At 38.7% G+C, this 19,673-nt stretch overlaps 1 long non-coding RNA gene across 1 annotated transcript in view; it reads left to right on the top strand.

Moving 5' to 3' along the window:
- LOC103677143 overlaps positions 1-19,673 on the top strand; it is an 89,345-nt gene that overhangs the window by 46,292 nt on the left and 23,380 nt on the right. The window contains exon 2 of the long non-coding RNA XR_572325.2: positions 19,145-19,234. This is a non-coding gene — a long non-coding RNA (uncharacterized LOC103677143). The remainder of the gene's footprint in view (positions 1-19,144; positions 19,235-19,673) is intronic.

Here is a 19,673-nt window from a genome sequence, read left to right as displayed (position 1 = left end):
GAGCTGCCAGGTCAAAGACGTAAGACGAAGTCACAGACGTTTAGAGTGGAACTCATATAAGACAGTTTAAAGAAGAGGTTATGTTTTTAAAGGCCACATTTAAGACTATTCATTGCATGGTCCAAATGAACTATGCAAATACCTAGACTTTTCCTGAATTAGCACTGAGTTAACAGATGTCTGATACTGATGCTCATTTTTAAATTCCAATAATCACTTTAGTGTTTTACTCATTTCTGAATTTTCTAATGCTGTCTGTGAACCCTTTTTGTCTTTTAGAATTGTTTCTAATTTCAAGTGTTTCATCCCTACCCAACCATCCTCATTTTCCACCACGTTCAATTATTGTACCTTTACTTTTAATTTTTTTAAATAACTATTTTCTTACTAGCACTTTTAATATTCCCACTGAGTTTTCATATGATAGGATTTATATTCATAAAGCATGATAACAGCAAACACACTGTAGGTGAGCAAGTACCATGACAGACAACACTAGAAGCACTGCGCGTAACTGCTAACGTCCTCTGTTGTTTTTGTGCAGAAATGAAACCACTTCACTCTGCCTATAAAAGTCAGGAGGTTGAGAAGTTCATGAGTACAGGAGATTTGTATATTATGTGGCCTCAGGCCTTCTATCTCCTGAGTGCATACCGGAAGTGAGTCTTTGTTTTGCTGCTGGTCAGCCATGACAGTGTAAACTGAAGGTATTAAAGACTTCTCTCTGCTAAGAGGCAGGCTAAGGATGATGAACACTTCCTCAGTGTTTGAGGAGTATCTGAACCCTCACATGAGAAAATCATAAGAAACATTCATGAAAGAATTCTTATTAGGGAACTTCTCAGTGAGAAAATGCACACAGCTCGCAGCTCACCAGCCTCTCTTGTGGATTTTATTTGAGGAGATCTCAGGGCGTGGGGACTTTTGCCAGGCGTGGGTAGGTGCCCTGTGACTGTGGGGCGGGGATTTCTCACCAAGCCTGTGCTGGGACAAACTCCTGCTGTCATAATAGTTGTCCTACTCAGGGAAAGAAGCAGGTATCTTAATATTCTCTTTGATTTTCATTCTTCTTTGTAAATTCCTTTTATTCTTTTCCCGCACTACCTAAGCTTTACTTTTCTTGAAATTGCACTGGTTCCTGATGTGCAAAGGAAGGGAGAGCTTAGAGGGAACTTCTGGTCTTACAAGGCATCAGTTAGAAACCTAGAAATTAAATGACCACAACAAAAACAGGCAAATTGTGAGGCCAGAAATTGAACTCAAAATATATAGGAGAATAGTTTGCATGCAATGTATCATTGATTAATTGTCCTTTGTTCTAGAAAGCAAAATTTTAGAAAGTCGCCTCTCTATTTTGAACACTAGAAGTTGCGTTTTCCCAGTCCAGGATCATTGATGGTTTCAGAGTATTGGGTGATATGCAATATTTAGTCAGATTTCATTTTACTTATAAAGTCAAGTGGAAAATTAAGAAAATGCCTCTTTAAAAAATCAGATTTCTTGGGGCACCTGGCTGGCTTTGTTGGTGGAACATGAGACTCTTGATGTCAGGGTTGTGAGTTCAAGCCCCACATTGGGTGTAGAGATGACTTAAAAATAAAATCTTTAAAAAGTAAATACTCAGATTGGTTAATATATAAAAAAATAGGGGACACTAGGAAGCCTATATAAAAATAAAAATCTGTCTAGATAAATATGACTCTATTTCCTAAATCATATATTGGGTAATATTTGGGCAATAGATTGCCTACAGACAGTGCCTAACATCTTCAAACCAAAGAGCTTATGTATGGCTGTGGCATTGTTTTGTGTTCATACTTGTATTGTTTTCTTAATTTTTAGAGTTAAGTGACTAGTAACCATATGTTCAGGATTTTATAGAACTGTCTTGATTTAAAATAGGGATTCTGAACATAAGGTGATTTTGGCCTCCCCTGCCCCACCCCCAAGAGAACAAAGTCTAGAACCATTTTTGCTTGGCATAATTCAGAAGATGGGGGTGGGCTGTTAATGGCACTTGTGGGTGGAGGCAAGAGAGTCTGGTAAATGTACTATAATGCACAGGTCCGTTTTCCACAACAAGGAATTATCCAGCCCCAAATGTTAGTAAGACACTGGTTGACAAATGCTGATTTAAAATATTCTATCTCACTGTTCTATCGGATACTTCTCAGCTCACGCATTCTGATACTCCTAATTTGGAGTTCAATAAGTATTATCTGGTAATTTTATTCCATAGTGAGATTCATTCAAATCGGGTTTTGCAGTAAAAGTACTTAAAAAATATACTCATCCTTACATGTAAAACTGCTGCCTAATATAAAACACAAATGTATTTTTTATTTCAACTCTGCATTAACATTTTAATACAGTTTGTGCAAGCTTATTATGCCAGTTATCCTTTGAAAGCACATTCTAAACTGACAACGGAATGCTTCTGCAAACATAGGTTGGAATACCAAGCTGATAATTATCATGGCAAGGAAATCTCAAAAACTTAAATCAAGAAGTCCAGATTCTAAAACATGACCTTCTTGCAGCAACATTTCATTTGCTCTGGCTTTCACAACCGTATAGAAGGGGTACTGACATTCTTAAACTTGGACCGAAGGCAGACTTCTTACCCGGTGGTTGCAGAATGACTGAACATACTGTTCCTCCTTTCCAGGGCCTCCTCCTTACAAAGGGGCCATTTTGGGTGTATGCGTACCTGGTGGTGGGAGTGCAGCTGGGACCTATGAGTGGGTGTGAATAATCTTTCTGTGGGTTGAGTTGCACCCAAGAATAAAGTAAGACCTGAGCTTCAGAATGTAGCCTCTGTACTCTTTTTAAAGACTTTCATTTATCTTTAGGTTAAAAAACATTCTAGAATATGTAAGCAAAGTCCCCAAGGTCCACAGTGTAGTAGTTAGAGCAGATTGCACAAAAGCAAAGCTTGTACGAGGCGTGCTGTGTGCCTGGTGTTCTATGGACATTCCAGTAGCATGTGCATTTTCAAAAAAAAAAAAAAAAATTTTTGGGTGTTCCAGCAATAGGCTAATTTTTTTTAGGGGCCATAAATGTTATGCATCTGGAAGTATAAATGCAAATTCCCATCAAACATAGCTGGTCTGTTAAAAGGTCAAGAGAATTACTATTTCCCCAGCCCCCACTCACAACCCCTTTGGCCTTATAATCAAAGCTCACTGTGTATTGACATTTAAAAAATGAATGTGACAAAAATTTATTTCTTTACTCTCCTGAGTTTCTATTCTACAGGGAAAACTTCTTGTCTAGGGTTTCTATTTTTTGATTCATGATACAGGATTCACATTACAATCGTGTGTGCATTTTTTCTATTTATTCAGTCAAAGAGGAAATTGAGATATATAACCTCAGAAATAGCAGATTCAGTATAAAATGCACTCAATCAAGGTTAAACTATTTCATTGTTATTTGTGGATGAATAAGGCACATGGTATCAAATAAAATATGTGTATAAAATTGAAAATATACTGCAGTTTTTTTTCATAAAACTGAAAATACATGGCTTTTCAGTTCTAGGTTATAATATTTTTGGAAATCATTTAAAATATTTTAAGAGCTTTAACAAAACCCTGACTCAGTTGCTAGAATAAACATAGTTTAAGTCTTACATATGGTAAATTCTGTTATTGGCTTCCTCAAGAAAAAGAGTTTTAAAATCAAGCTCATTGTTTTTATGGCATGAGAGAGAGAATCCTCAGGGGAGAAAAATGTACTGAGGAGATAAGGGAGTATGATAGAAACAGAATTTCCAAGGTACTGTACCCAACATCTGTTCATTTCTTACTGTCAATTGTCAATACTTCCCATGGAGCCTCTTCCTTTTTTCTTTTGTCCTCCTTTGGGGTTAAAACTTTCTTTCTGGCTTGACAAATGAACACACACATACCTGAAACAAACTTTTCTATATTTATTCCTCCCCTACTTCATTGCAAGTATTTAAATATTTAGTGCAAGGCACTGTATTAGGCCTTGTGGGGATAGCAGATATGTGGGCCATGTACTTGTTTCAAAGAGAACTCAGCACATCTGCAAAACTGGCTGACTAGCAATTAGAGAGGAGCTAAAAGATAGATCTCCCTTACAATCCCACCTTCACCAGCACACTGCCCTCCCTTTCTAGCTTGACTTTGTATTTTCACTACGAGAAATATTTCACTAGTATTCAGGGTTGCAATTCCTAAAGCCTATATAGTTATTTAGCAAATGTCAGGTGTTTTTTTGGTAAATGTCAGAGAGTTAGGGGTAGGTACTGATTTTCTGCTACCATCTCTATGAACTAATGACCAGATGGTTAGTTATAATGAAAACAAATCTGAAGCCAAAGTCTGCCAAAGGCACCTGCATTTATTCATGAGCTGTCGCAAAAACTGTCAGACTGTTCTTGTAGCTGGGGGAATGCCAGACCTATCCTTAAACCCTCTGACTAGCATGATACACAAAAAGCTCAGGGGTGCCTGCATGGCTTGGTTAAGCGTCTGCCTTTGCCTCAGGTCATGACCCTGAGGTCCTGGGATTGAGCCCCGTCTCGGGGTCCCTGCTCAGTAGGAAGGCTGCTTCTCCTTCTGCCTCTACCCCGTTTGTGCTCTCTCTCCCTCCCTCCCTCTCTCTCAAGTAAATCTTTAAAAAAAAAAAAAAAAGGAAAGTTGACTTTGAGGAGGATGCAATATATTTTTTTATTAAGATAGAATGAAAATATAATCATGTTAGTTTGTTGAGTTTTCATGGTCTTGTATACCCATGTAACCACTGTCCCAAATAAGATAGAGAACATTGTCATTCCCTGTTCCCCAGAAAATAACGTGACGGTGTTTTCCAATCAAATCCCCTCCCCACAACAATGACCTGGTTTCTGTCCCCATAAATTAGTTTGCCTGAATTTAGATTTCATGATGCAAATATATTCATTTTTATTTAAATTCTATTAGCCAACATAGAGAACATCATTAGTTTCAGATAGAGAGTTCAGTAATTCATCAGTTGCATAAAACACATCATGTGCCCTCCTTAACGTCCATGACCCAGTTACCCCATCCCCCTACCCGTCTCCCCTCCAGCAACTCTCATAGTTAAGAGTCTCTTATGGTTTGTCCCCCTCTTTGATTTTTTTCCCATTCCGTTTTTCCCTCCCTCCTCTGTGCAACTATATTTTAAAGCAAGTTCGTAGCTGAATCAGGACAGAATCCTTGTGAAGTGAAGGTATGCATGGCTGGATGGGGCTGGGTTCTTAATCTTCCATCATGTCAGGGACGTAGGTCTGTGAAGTCCTTCTAACCAACCACATACCTTAATTATCTTCAACCTCATGAAAGAATAATTATTTCTTACATTCATTATGCTACTTAACAAACCCTCTGGCACTGATTTCAGTAACAATATGTTTGGCAGCTATCTTGGGGAGCACATTAACTTTTTCAAACCCACATCACATTTCAGAGATGGGACTGACGGGGAAAATGGTCTTCTGAAGCTCTTGCTCCCTTTAGTGTATAGCTCAATAGACCTGGCCCCTCACCATAGCAGGGCTTTTGGTTCTTCTGTTTCTTATGATTCTTTGTATTAATCTTCGTCAGAGCACATCTAAACTGAACTTCCCACAGAATGTGCTGTATCTGTCCTGGCATGTAGATTTTCTCCTCAGAGATTGGATCTTAGACATCTCTGTACTTTCCATGTAACTCACTGTACCCTCCAGCACAGAGTGCTAACTAAATATTTGTTGCTATGATATATAGATGGATGGATGGATAGATGAATAGTTAAAATACTCCTATATTATCTGGGGCTTTTCCAAAGAGTAGTTTATCAAGAATTCATGACACCATCTAGTTGTTGTCTAGTTGAAATCCCAAGTTCAATGAAAAGAGGGGATTTCAAAAAAAAAAAAGGGATTTCAACCAGCAATACACTTGGGCTGAGTGGGCCAGAATGATGCCACCCACTTAGGAAATATACCCCCCAGGGAGCTAAGAAGAGATGGATTATGGTGAAGTCTGTAAAAGGAGATTTGTCTTCCCTGATTTTACCTGGGGTAAAAAGACATTGCTTCCTTGCCATGATCCTTTTCCTTATTTTCTCCCTTAATTTTTATATGAGGTTTATTATATTATAGGAGGATGTAAGAGGTTAATTAGCTCAGTGAATCAGCTAGAATTCATTGCAAATTTTGAGATGAGTGGCTTAGAAAGAAAAGATTCCTAGAAGGTAGTGATCTGGATATCCATGACTATCTTTTTTCTACCCATGACTTTCACTTTCTGAAATGATAGATGAAGCCTTCCTCTGAATAAAAGGGCTACTACATTGACATAGCTTACTAAAAAACAGAAAACAAAAAAAAACCTCAGTGTCAATTTTATTTGCTTCACGATGCATCAGAAAACATTAAAATCCTCAATATCTGTTGCGAGTTATCAATTAATTGATTCTAACTTGGTGAAATAAAAATTAAGTTTTTCTTAATTTCACATGTAGGACATGTGCTCCTCTGTAACTAGAGAGGAAATTTTTATTGCCTAATGGATTCTTAGCACTAATTAGGGTTATACAATTATAGTTCAATGAACTAAAAAAGAATGCTCATGAGAAAAATAGCACACTAATTGGGGTTTTAAATATGAAAATAAGAAATGCCTTTATCCAAAGAACACCAGCCTTTTGCCTCTCCTTCTAACTCAGGAACACTCCATTTCTAGCTACATACTCCTTCTGTGCCTCATCTTTCAATCTCCTGACTCCCTCTTTCGGCCCTGGTCTCCTTTGAGCCATTTTCAACCCAGAAGCCAGAGTGATTCTATTAAACTGCAAATCAAATTATGTCACTCCCTTGCTGAAAACCTCCTAGTGACTTTCCATCTCACTCAGCCCTAAAGCCTATCACTATCACTATCGCTATATCCACGGCTGTAAGAAAACCTGACCTTGCTCTGGAACAAGAGACTATATTTTTCAAGTTTCTTCACTGTATAAACATCCTTGAGAAAATGGCCCGGAACAAAGGCAGTCAGTACCTCTGATCACAATATGTGTGGAAATGTGAGACCCATGGAGAATTGTTTCTCAACAACTATGTACTTTATTTGTCTTGTTATCTGTCTCTCCCATTACCTTTTAAACTCCATGAAATAGGGACGAATGTTTGTCTTCTCTGCCCTCCACCAGTGTATCTCCAGCACCTGGAAGAACACCTCATAATAGATACGTAACATACTCTTGCTGACCTTCTTCAGAGGTTACAAAGGAAGCTGGCTCATGGAACCATCCCTAGCTCAATGAGATGAGCATAAGGCAGGCTTCTACTTCAGCTAAAGATATTTGGCTACCACTTCTAACTCCTGCTTAGATATCCTAACTCAAAGACAGAAAAAATGATTTCTTACTCAGCCTTTTTTTCTATTCAAGCCTTCAACAGATGATCCTCTCCGAGGTGGGCGGGCCTCAGCCCATCTGTGCTCAGGTTGCTTAGAGCACAACGTGAGGGGCAAAGGTCAGGGATGGGTTAGTTAGTAGGATTGAAGTGTGGTCAAGAAGTAATCAGAGTGAAGAGAGACTGGAATGGGCCAGGAAAATACTATGGGGTCCCCTACCTGGCCTGAAAGATATGGAAGACTTCTGTGGTATTTACTGGAAATTTCTTTCCTTCTCCTAACCTAGGAAGGGCCGTGATAGGCATGAGACTTCCTTTCTTAGTTTGTTCTGAACTTATCCTGGGGGATTTAGACTTGAGCCCCATCTCTCTAACCAGCTACCACTGTCTTCGTGACCAAGTTCCTTAAGCTGGGTGGGGAAAGGGGACCAGGGTCACTGCACGGGTGAGGGTGAAACTAAATCAGCCCAAGGGTATAATTAGGATTCTCTGTTAAGTTTGGTCCTAAATGGATCATACAAAAGGATATAAAGTTTTATGTTTAGAAGTTAAAACCATATTCGGGGAAAAAAAAAACCCCACAAAACCCTCATCTTATACAGAAATACCCCAAAACAATGTTTAACCGAATACCTGATTTTGGGTATGCACTGTGGGGTGCATGTTCACCTGAGTGGGAAGAAGAATGGACAAAACAAGAGAGACGACTCCAGGCCCAGTCAGGTTGACACATAAAATGAACCATCACAATTGCTTTAGTCCCACCAATTCTTAATGGGGACTAGTAAGTAAATGACACTGTTCTAAGGATCTGATGTGTTCGGGCCATTCTGTCCAGAGTATCTTTTCCTCACCCAAAGATTAGATGATCAAGGGTGACGGAGGGTTAGTCCTCCTTGGCAGATGATGGTTGTCGATGGACAAGTTCATGCTAAACTAACTGAAAATAATTTTTTATTTTATCTTAGTTTTTGGAATCTAGACTCAACTTTGGGCTCAAACTCACAACCCCAAGATCAAGAGTCACATGCTCCTCACACTGAGCCAGCCAGGTGCCCCAAAATGATGATCTTTAAAAGGGTGCTATAAAGGTAATTTTGATGTTTCATCACCCATGGAGTTGACATAGTTACAGGAATAGTATTGTACACTGAAAAACAAAATCTCCTTTACTGGAAAATTTTCGCAGTAAGGAAACCCCAAAACAGTTAATTTCTGTTGGGAGAGAAATAAAGGAGATTGTCCACGCAGAATAGCAGCATTGTGGAATGCATGTCTGAGTGTGGCGAAGGAGGGACAAAGGCAGTAGAGACCATGTACGTGGCTAATAACACTACTAAGGTGTAATCCGGCTGTCTCCTATCTATTCACATAAGTTATGAAATGTGCTTTCTTTCCAACATTTTTTTAAATCCTGGTTGAATGAAAATTTTAATTTTCCAGATATCTCTATCATGGAACTGAAGCTTATCTTACTACCGTTGGACTTAAAAATGTAGACTATTGTGTTTAAGATCCTTATAACTAGTTATTTTGAAGAAAATGCTATTTAATATCTGATTCTTGGGGCACCTGGGTGGCTCAGTTGGTTACGTGTCTGCCTTCAGCTCAGGTCATGATACCGGGGTCCTGGGATTGAGTCCTGCTTCGGGTTCCCTGCACAGTGGGGAAGCAGCTACTCCCTTTCTCCCTTCCCCCCTCGCTGTTCGTGCTTTCTCTCAAATAGTTAATGAAATCTTCAGAAAAACAAACAATATCTGATTTTCTTCCCATAAAGTAGTGCCAAATAAGAGTGACGCTCTAAGCAAACAAATGATTTGAACTATTTAATTTTTAAATAAGTGTTTTACAGATAAATTTATAGCTTTATGTGTACATGTATTTTTAAAAATAACTAAGAATTGCAATCATTATCCAGGTTTCTTCTAGTATGAAGTTTTAAAAAGTTCTGTTGCTTTTTCATTTCAAAAAAATCAGAATTTCACATGTTGAAAATTGACCAAGGTTATTTTTCTTTTGGAAAAAAAGATGACTTTGACTCATCAAAATCTCACAAGTCTTCAATTCATTCAAAGGTTTAGCTTCCCTTTTGGTAACTTATTCATTACTTCCCGAGAGTGGCCAGTCTCTTAGGTAGAAATGACTAGATTTCTAGAAATGATGTCTCAGTGAGTCATCATTTTGGCCTGAAAATCCCATTTCCAGAGTACAAAGTCATGGATAGTGGCACACCCATTATGAAACATGCATTAGCAGAACTGAGGCATTTATGCATTAAAAATGTTTTTTTTCCTAAAGTTCTTGGATGTAAAACAGAAATTTAGGTTCGGGGTCATTGAGAGAATGTGGTCATGTACTGTTGAGAGGAACTGGGTTATACAACTATAAGCCAGCAGTGCTACAGCGTTGGTTCTGTGTAGTCCCGGGAATGATTTAAGCTTGGAGGGAAGACCAGAGTTCAGGACTCACCACACTAGGGATCAGAAAATCCCAAGAGCCAGGTGGATGGATTACAGAATTAGAATTGTGAATGGGCAGTCATTATTAGGAACCAGTAGAAGCCAAAAAGTCAGACAGGGACTCAGGAAGTAAATATGACACTCCAATGAACTCCAGCTAATACAGACTTGCTAGCAGAATTTATTTAAAAACAAAAATGTGAACATGGTCCTTTTAACACTTGTGTGTTAAAAATTTAAAAACTATAGGGAGAATTGACATCTTTGCAATATTTAGCATGTGAATTCATGAATCTATCTCCATTTATTCAAGTCCCTGTTTATGTTCGTCAGTAAAGTATGAATCCTCCAAGTCTTTGTTTTTTTCTTGGGCTTATTTCTAGCTTCATTGTGGTTTTGTTGTTGCTGTTGTTTTCTCTAATTTTGATCCTACACACCTTGTGAAATCTTCTATTCATGAAAATCCCACAACGCATAGGGAGGCAATACACAGAATTTTATTTCTTCATTTTCAATATGTTGCATTGGCTGAAATTTACAATGCAATAGAGGAATTAGCTACATTTGTTTTCTAAGTGTGTTTTTTTTTTAAAGCAAAGTGTCGAATTTTATGAAATGCTTTTTTTCTGTATTTATTATTATGATCAGACGGTTTTCCCTGATAGATACTAGTTTCCTATTAGTGAACTCTTCCTGTATTCCCAGGATAAATGGAGTTAACCACGATGTGTTATTTTACATACAACTTTACTCTGAAATACTATATTATTTAATATTTTGGCATAGATTGCTGCCTAAGTTTGATTTGGTTTTAAAATGTGCTTTAGGGGCACCTGGGTGGCTCCTTGTTAAGCGTCTGCCTTCAGCTCAGGTCATGATCCCAGGATCCTGGGATGGAGCCCCGCATAAACTCCCTGCTCAGCAGGAGGCCTGCTTCTCCCTCTCCCACTCCCCCTGCTTGGGTTCCCTCTCTGTCCCTGTGTCTCTCTCTGTGAAATAAAATCTTTAAAAAGATAAAGTGTGCTTTATATCATCTGTTCTTTTTTCATTTCTGATAATATCTGTGTTTTATTGATTAGTCTTCTCTTTTACTTTTCAGGAAATCAGGTTTTGATTTCATTGGTTATTTTTTTGGTTTGTTTTCTACTTATACCTGCTCCTAACTGTATTTATTTTTTTTACTTTTCCTAGTTTCTTCAGTTAAAAGCTTAACTCATTTCCCTTTAAAAAAAAAACTTTACTTTTCAAATAAGTGGATTTTAAAGTAAGTTTATTTCATTTCCATTCTTAAAACACCAGTACCTCAGTTCTTACAAATTCTGCTCCATAGTACTTTCATATGCTTCTCAGAGTTTCAACACTTCCATCATAGCTTCTTTGTAGTCCCGTGAGTTACCTAGGAGCACATTTTAAGGTTTTAGTGCATGTGTGTGTTTTCATACACATTTACTCTAATTTGTGTGCATTGTGGGTTAAAACCAAAGTCTATATGATATGAATTTTTTCAGGCATTTTGAAACATCCTCTGTTCTCAAGTTTCTGTCTCTGGCTTATAGTTTTAAGGTTGCTTAGTCTCAAAATCCAGAAGGCAGTCTTATAATTATGGCTATATTGGAGGACATGGAAAATTGGGCTACTAATCCTACAGGTCTCTTAATTTGTATCTGTAGTCATTACCTTCATAAATCAGCTCTATAGAGATAGTAGCCCTAAGAAATGTTGAGAGCAGTTTTTGCTGTTGTTTTTAAGTGTGTTTCATGAGAGGGCGACTCCCTTCCTGTCACTTTAAGCAGTGGCCCCTGACTCACCTGGACCGCGTTTGGCTCCTTGCTCACAGGGACTTTGCTCTTGGCCCCTGCTTCTAGACTCACAGCTCAGATGACCAATGGGTTTGGCACCCACTCAGCATCTTGAGGTTTCTTTCTGTTTCTGATTAAAGAGAAGTTTTATTTCACCTTTGATCCTGTTATGCCATTTTCGTTTTTCGCTATTTTATTCCTATGTGTTGCCATCAGAGGGCATACATCCAAGCATAAACTTCTTGCATTCTATTGACTTAAATGCTTTTATCTGTAAAAATTTGGAATTTTTTTGTACATGGTAAGAGATGAATATCTAACTCCTATTTTTTCTCTCACCAAGATGGAATAAAAGTATCTCATTTATGTGGTGATAAATGATAATTTAGGCTGTCCTGTGGGATTTAAAATACCACTAATTGGTGGATTCTGGTTGAAATTGATTTGGGACGCAGAAATATTTTACTTCTAGAATTAAAATAATTTTGCAAGGAGCACAGTCTTTTCACAACTTTTCCTATCATCTTAAAACCTATTCCACTCACTTGTGTAACTTGCCAGGCTGGAAAGCATCAAGTATGCAAATTACAAGTCCTTCAAGTTTCAAGCTCATGGATGCCATTGTTTCTGACTCATTACAAGGATTTTTCAAGAATTTACTTTGCACAATATTTTTTCTTCTCATGTTGCTTGTGTATGGCATAACTCTCTTCAGATAGCAAATGGAATATCTGCAGAGGAAATGGTTAATGTCTAGTTTAAGATTTGGCAGTAAATATTTGGAGCAATAAGTGGTCTCTTCAAGATCGCTGAACCTCGCTTGGCCCTAACTTCATCATCAGTTATAATGAGAGAAATGGATTATCTGACCTTTGAGATTCGTGTGGGAACATGGCTGTGTCTGTATCCTGGATCTGAATAAATAAAGTAATAATAATAAACGGCACTTGGGAGAATCTACCATATGGCGTGTAACAAGGTGTGATGCTATGTCTAATCCTGTTCATTTAAAATTCGTAAAAAAACCATTAGTGAGTTGGAAGACAGAGTGAAGAACCTATTAATTGCATGGGTAAATGATGCCATAGAAGGAGATGTTACAAATGGGGGAGAAGAGAAATGGTAGGTGGTATGCATGCCCAGGAGAGAGTAAAGCACTTGCTGACTGATGCGCACATTATGTTTGTTATTCTAGCAAGAATTTTTCTTAATGAGCCAGATTCTCCCATTGTTTAAATTGTTCCCTTAAGTCTTCCAGGTGCTGGAGTACCAAAACTGCTTTTGATGTTACCCTGATGTCTCAAATGTTACACTTCTCAAAGTGTAGTTTAGGCAGTTGAGAAGATCTGACTCAATTTAATGTTCAGTTTTATGTACCAGGGACTTTTTGCATGATATCTTGTTTTCTCCTTGGAGGGTTATATTAATTGCAATAGGAACACCGAAGCAGTAACACACTTAGCATTATTTATCTCGGCATTAGGCACACTAAGGACCTATTTAGCTGGTGGGAGCTTCAGACGCATCATTTTCAGTTTCTAAAGAAATCAAGTTTTATTCCCAATCCTTTGCATTTCTTAGCAAGCCTCTCTGTAGCCTTAATGAGCTATTCACCTTCTCAAAGGAACCCTGAGTATTAATAACAAACTATCCATATTGCCCAAAGGGACCAACGTTTTGTCGACTTCTAGTCTTCTAATTTTTCAGATTTGCTGACTGGGGCATAATTTTGGTTACTTATTCTTTCATATGTTTTGTTGCTGCTGCTACGGGTGTTGGACATCAAAGCAATTTCATAACTTTGACATGAATACTACTTTCCTGTGCCCTGAAATGTTTATTTCAGTACATATACTCACGGTTGCTGTAGCTCAAGTTCAAGACTAATATATCATGGTGTTATCAAATATTTGTCTTTCACGTTTCTTTCTCTTTCCCAAATTCTGTTGTAAGTTTGATGTGAACTGAAGTCACACCTTGGGACTCTTTGCGTAGTCTTGTCCTTTGCCCCCACTGAAAGAAAATAAGACAGGTTATTTTCATTTTAAAGTTTTACAGCTATTCATGACATAGGGGAGGTGAACGGAAACATTGAAGATAAAACACGTTTAGACTTTCACACATTTTTTTCTGTATTCTTTTCAAGGGTAGAAGAGTAGATCTTTTTTTTTCTTACTTTCATCCTTGAGTGGTCATCACCAAACCTCATTTTGTCCACTTTCATACATTAAACTGATATTTACTTTAAAACCTTATTTTCTGTTAATTTTTCAGAATACAAGTAATGCATAATCTGTACATATCATATACATTCCTCAAAGTACAAAAAAAAAAAAGGTGCCCATCAAGAACAGTAAGATGGAATCTCACCCGCCTTTTTTTTACTAATCTGGGACATCTACTGCACCATTTTGCATATTTACGTATGGTCTTCTTCAGATCTGTTCGTGTATACACAGTGCTTTTCATCAACTTTGCTATTATCTTTGGAGAACGGTGACAGTTGTCCAAGGCGTGTCTACTGCTATGAATTTTCAACGCTTGAATTTCATTTAAAAAACAAATGGATCCACGCCAACAGTGTTTGTTGGGAAAATTCAACCAAGGCCAGTGTGATCAAGATCAGGTTTCTGAGAACTGGAAGCTGCAAGTGAGAAGTTGCCCCTAACCACTTTTTGCTCATAGGTGGGCAGTCACAGGGATAACTACATAGGACATGGCTCAGCCTTCTCCAGCAAAGCCAAACATCTGAAAGAACAATAACCGCTTGACAGACAGTAAAAATTAATGAAATAGCATTTCATTTCTTTGGCATCAAATAGTGCATTTAATTGGCCATTATAAATAGCCATATAATTTATAATTCTAAAAATGATAGAATGTGATCAAGTCATGTCTGGAAAAAATACTCTTAATTTGGTTAATCTTGTGATTTCTCTCCCAAATATTTCTGGACTTAGTGCTTGGCATTTCTTTACACCTAAAATATATTTCACTGTACAAATATTTCAATTAGATACAGACTTTCATGAATTTAATCTTCTATATGTTCTGCCTCAAATCCTATTTTACAAGACTAATTTGTTTTATTCTGTCGCCAAAGTGCTAGCATTCTCCTGGGTGCACAGGATTGGAAGAGATCAGAGGGCACCAATTAGAAAACAATGGGCCAGGTCTGGATCACAGTGGTCTATTAGGTCTGAATTAAAAAAATAGTGTATGGTTATAAATCAGTTGCCAACATTTAAAAATTGGTAGAATGCACGTAAAGACACGGAGTCCTGGGTTTTCTTTATAAATCAAGACAATCCTGCAGCTATATTCAAATATGGCAACAATTGGTGTGGACCAAGGAGTGCTGCTCCCTTAATCATGGAGCAAGCACTCTCACTTGCCATTATCCCTACTATTTCCAGGTCTCTTCATCTATTTTGTTGCTGGTCTTTGAACAGGTCCTTTCCCTATTTTCATAATCACCTCTTGTTATATTCCACATAAGCCATTTGCCATTTATCAAAGTTTCATATGGTCTTAAACCTCAGAGACTTTCTGCAGCCTATATTGTTCCCTCTCCTTAAAATGCCCTTGTTCCTCTCATCTTCCCTTGGATATCACAGTTCTCCTCCAAGCATCAGTACCAATGCTACAATTTTCTGACATAGGCTATCCTCCCACCAGCTAAGTTAGGGGTTGCCCCATTTGTCTGAAACTGAAACCTTGGCTACACTTCTCTTAAAACATTTATCCCATATAACAACCCTAGAGTGCATTTTTGATTTATCTGTAGCCCCTAAGTTTCTCTACCTCCTGACTTGGTCCTTGAGGACAAGGACCATATATCATGCAGACTTAGTATGTTCATTATCAGCGACTTGCTCAGCACAAAGATGCTGAATAAACTCTGGGTTGAATAAAGGAATAAGAAGTGAAGTATGTATTTAAAGATGTATTTCATTAAATTGTGCTCTGACAACTTTCACTAACACTTTTAACATTTGAGGGTAAAGTCTTCTCCCGTCCTCTTCCTTTCCTCCTCCTCTACTTCCCCACTTCTGTAGGCTGTGGGTGCGTGTGCACGCATGCTCACGCACACCATCACCGAGAGTAATATTTAGTAAGTATCCATTAATTTGGAAGGTTTCAGTAGTACAAAAATATGGATTTAAAATTTGCAATGTAAATACTACTTATTCTATGCCACTGTCTATATAGCTTATTAAATTTCATTTTTTGATTGGTCTAAAAGTAAATAAAAATAAGGTTAATTTCCTGCAGAGACAGAATTAAAAGGAAATTCTAAAGTCTCAAAAGGCTCTGCTACTTAGTATGGATCATGTAGCTGTGCCTGTGTTCAGAAAGGAAGTTAGGAATTTTTAGATAAGCTCTAAAGGAGTTGACTACAGAGAACTTCTTCATGATTACAGTATCACGTCTACTTGCAAATGTGGGCCATGAATACCCTCATCTGTGTGCCTACCGCGGAGCTGTTTGTCTTTATGGAACTCTGCACAGCTGACAGCTAATGCAGGCGTTTAAATGCAAAATCTGACACTGATGTTTTCCCCCAAATGACACTTCGATTCATAAATTATATGAATGTGGGTAGCACTATTCATTTATGAAATAATGCAGCTCCCACTTAGTAATGCAATTCAAAACATCTTTCACTTTATTTAGCTCTTTCCAACCCCATTACATGTGACTATGAAAAGAATAAAAATTGATTAGACAAGGAGCGAAAAGTGGGCAAAAGCATTTCCCAGCATGGTGCCCGCCTTGTGGCAAAATGATGGAACCGTAACATTTTACTTCCTGTTGAGGAGATGCTTCTTGCTTAGGTGGCCTGTTTCTGATTAAAAGCATCTTTGTAATATTGCACTCACTTCCATAAAAAGGAAAATATGCTCTGTGCCAGGAAAGAGTCTAGTACTAACTGCAAAAAAAGATGTTACTGTGGCAAGACAGGATATTCCTGGTTCCAAAGCGTGTAGGATGGCGGGTTTTGAAAATGTAGCCAATTAGGTCTCTTACCTTCTAATTCTTCAATGTTGGGTCAATGATAAAAGTGGAAATAATATAACCATTACCAGCAGCTAAGTCAATAACAATAGGTATAACTTTTGAACACTTTTTGAGTGCTGTTTCCTTCAAATATATTAGCTGTAATTGTCCAAACCACCTGGAAATGTGGAATCACTGTCCCAGTTTACGAATGTGGACTCAGCCTGGTTAAGTAATCTGCCTGAGGTGGACAGTGAGTGTGTGAGCCAAGACTGCAGCTGTTAACTCCTCAGCTCTCGTTCTCGTAGCTGCCTCACCCAGGGTCTCCGCCGCCTCCCTGTGAGAAGATGAAGACGGTCCGCAGGAACCTCCTCCTTATTGTGATCCATGGGTCTGTGTGGTGGGCGTACTCTCCGCTTGCTTTCAAAACTTTTTAGACTTCTAACAAAAGTATTTTGCTATTTGCGATTTTCCTTTTGAGTTTTGGGGAGTCGGTCTGGACGCAGCTCTGCGCTATTTCAGGAGTGCCAGGGAGAATGCACGTTCGCCTCTCCCGTGGCTCGTGGGGTGTGTCATCCGGGGAAGTTACGCATCGTCAGTGAGCGCAGGGCACGGTCACCGGTATACTCAGTCACAGATGCTGACGGAAAAGCGGCTCAAATTAGAGCCGGATAAAGGATAGCTTGTCAAAGGACAAGGGAAATATTTCACATTTACTTTTCCATTATGTTGTAATAGGTATGGGGAGCTCGCATTTTGAGCAGAAGGCTGCTAATTTCTCACGTGATCTTTATCAAAAAGTACAAAATCAGTGAGCAGCATACAGCTACAGGAACATGTCTCAGGTGGGTTGGGAATTATACAGCCAGATGGCCTCACCTCCCCAAGGACTGTTACAAAGTCATATACATTCTTTATTCATTAATTTCAAATTTTGCCTAACATTTTTATAGGTATTAGGCTTTTCTGCAAGGGAAAAAAATCCATTCTAATGAAGAGGAAAAGAGTAAATTTGCATATTATTCATTTTGCAGGAAAATAAAATCCTATCCTTAAAGTAAATCTAAGATAATATTTGCGATCAATATGTATTCACAAAGTGTTCCGCTTCATTTATCACAAGTACAAAGTCTGTTTTGCTCTTCCCAAAGTCGTGTGCCTTACTAACCATATTTGTGTTTTATTTGTTAAGTTCTATTTTAAATATAACATGAAGCGTATTGAACTATTTTCTTTTGGTTTCTTTTTCTAAATCCTCTATAAGCCTGATATTGTATTTTTAGTCAGCTGGACTCTTCACTAATTTTATACAGGAATAGGTATTGGGTTGGAATCTCAGGCTGAAAATTCAATAGCTGGAAGTAAAGGAAAAGACTTAAATGATCATGGTCAAGGAGATCAGAAAGTAATTGATAAAATTAAAAAATGTTTCTTTCAAAGTCCCCATTCTCAGCTCGAGGCTTGTCACTATAGTCCCATTTCTGAGGCCACGGTCATAGATACATGATACAAGGGCAAAGCAAAATGAATCCTGTTTTGCTTTTACATATCTAGTCATTAGATCCACACACTCTCTCCTCTGTGTTGCATAAACTGAAAGTGGAACTTTTGAAATTATTAACAGGGCAGATGGTCTGGTCTCATCAGTCTGACCTCTTTACTGCCCATGAACAGAGCTTGTTTGTTCCAGCTCCAGGAGGGAGGGTCATTCTGTTTCTTTCTCTCCACCTGTCCTTACTCCTTCCCTGCAGGGTCCAGTGCCTGGCCCTCTCTTTCACCCAGTCTTTTCTGGAGGACCCAATCTTCCCCCTTGCCTCAGAAAACACGTAGCACTTAATTACACATTGTTCAGTACTCTGCTCTGCTGCTCTTGGGTGTGTGTCTCCCTCCACAACTGGATCGTGGGCCCCCTGAAGATAGGAAAGCTGTTGTCTGCACCCCTCCACACTAGGCAGTGCTTGAGCTCTCAGCAGGAACTCATGGATTGAGAGGCTGCTTTCTGCTACTTTAGTTTTATTATTTAATTGAGTGAGATTCTGCAGGACATAAACTGTGCCCTTGAAACCAAATCACCCTTGGAGCTCTATTAACTTCGGGCACATGGGCCCTATTTGTTTCCTGTTTCGATATACTGAGTTCCCTGTACTATCAATCCCACAATCTGACAGTCTTTTAAAAATACAACACTTCTGCATCTTTGGGCTTTGCTCCTTCTCTGATGACCTTTTGGAAGCAGTGGAGTGGGACTAGGAGAAGAGGAGGACTTGTTATGCTCTGTCGACTTCTAGAACCTGAATTAGAAAACCGAAGAACAAGAATCCCTGTGTCATTTTCTAGAAGAATAAAATAGTACCCTTCTTACAGGTACTTCTGTAGAAGAACACAGTACTTCTGTTCACACTTAGAATTATAGACCTGGAATGAGGTGAGTGTTTCCTTTAGGGTGGCATTTGTCAAGGTAGACTTACATCCCTAATCTCACTTTTCTTTTCTAGAGACCATCTGGTTCCAGTGTGTCTGAGATGGCATGGATGAGTGTTTGGGGACTTGTTCAGAGCTCAGCCCGCAGACACATCTCAGCTAAGGTACATTTCCAATGAAGTGTTCCAAAGTGTGCTTCCGTGGCTATCAGGGTTTCTGGGAGCTCTGAGGTAGGAAGAAAGATCTAGTGGCGGTGAGCTTGAGGAAAGCATGGGTAAGACAGATTCATCCCAGGCCAGAACCACTGCCTAAATAGTCAAGCTAGAGAGGTATAAACATTTTAAATGTAACCAGGTTACTGTGGAAATGCGCATTGTGGGAAGGGTATCTGAGCAGAGCGGAATAAAAAAAACGTCAAACCTTTCTTACCTAAGGAGGGCAGAAAGCCTGGTCCGACCCAGGAGAAAGGGGCTGCTAGGAACTTTATGAAGAAAGTAGGGTAGTGGCCACTTTGGTTGGACTAGGCTTGACCCTGATCCTAGCAGACATTTTGACGAGAACAGAAGACATGGGTAAAAGATTCATTAGGTGGATTGGACACCC

This window comes from Ursus maritimus, unplaced genomic scaffold (assembly GCF_017311325.1).
Source record: "Ursus maritimus isolate PB19 unplaced genomic scaffold, ASM1731132v1 scaffold_5, whole genome shotgun sequence".
Classification (NCBI taxonomy): domain Eukaryota; kingdom Metazoa; phylum Chordata; class Mammalia; order Carnivora; family Ursidae; genus Ursus; species Ursus maritimus.
Note: the sequence above shows the minus strand (reverse complement) of the source record. Positions and strands in the feature narration are given on the sequence as shown.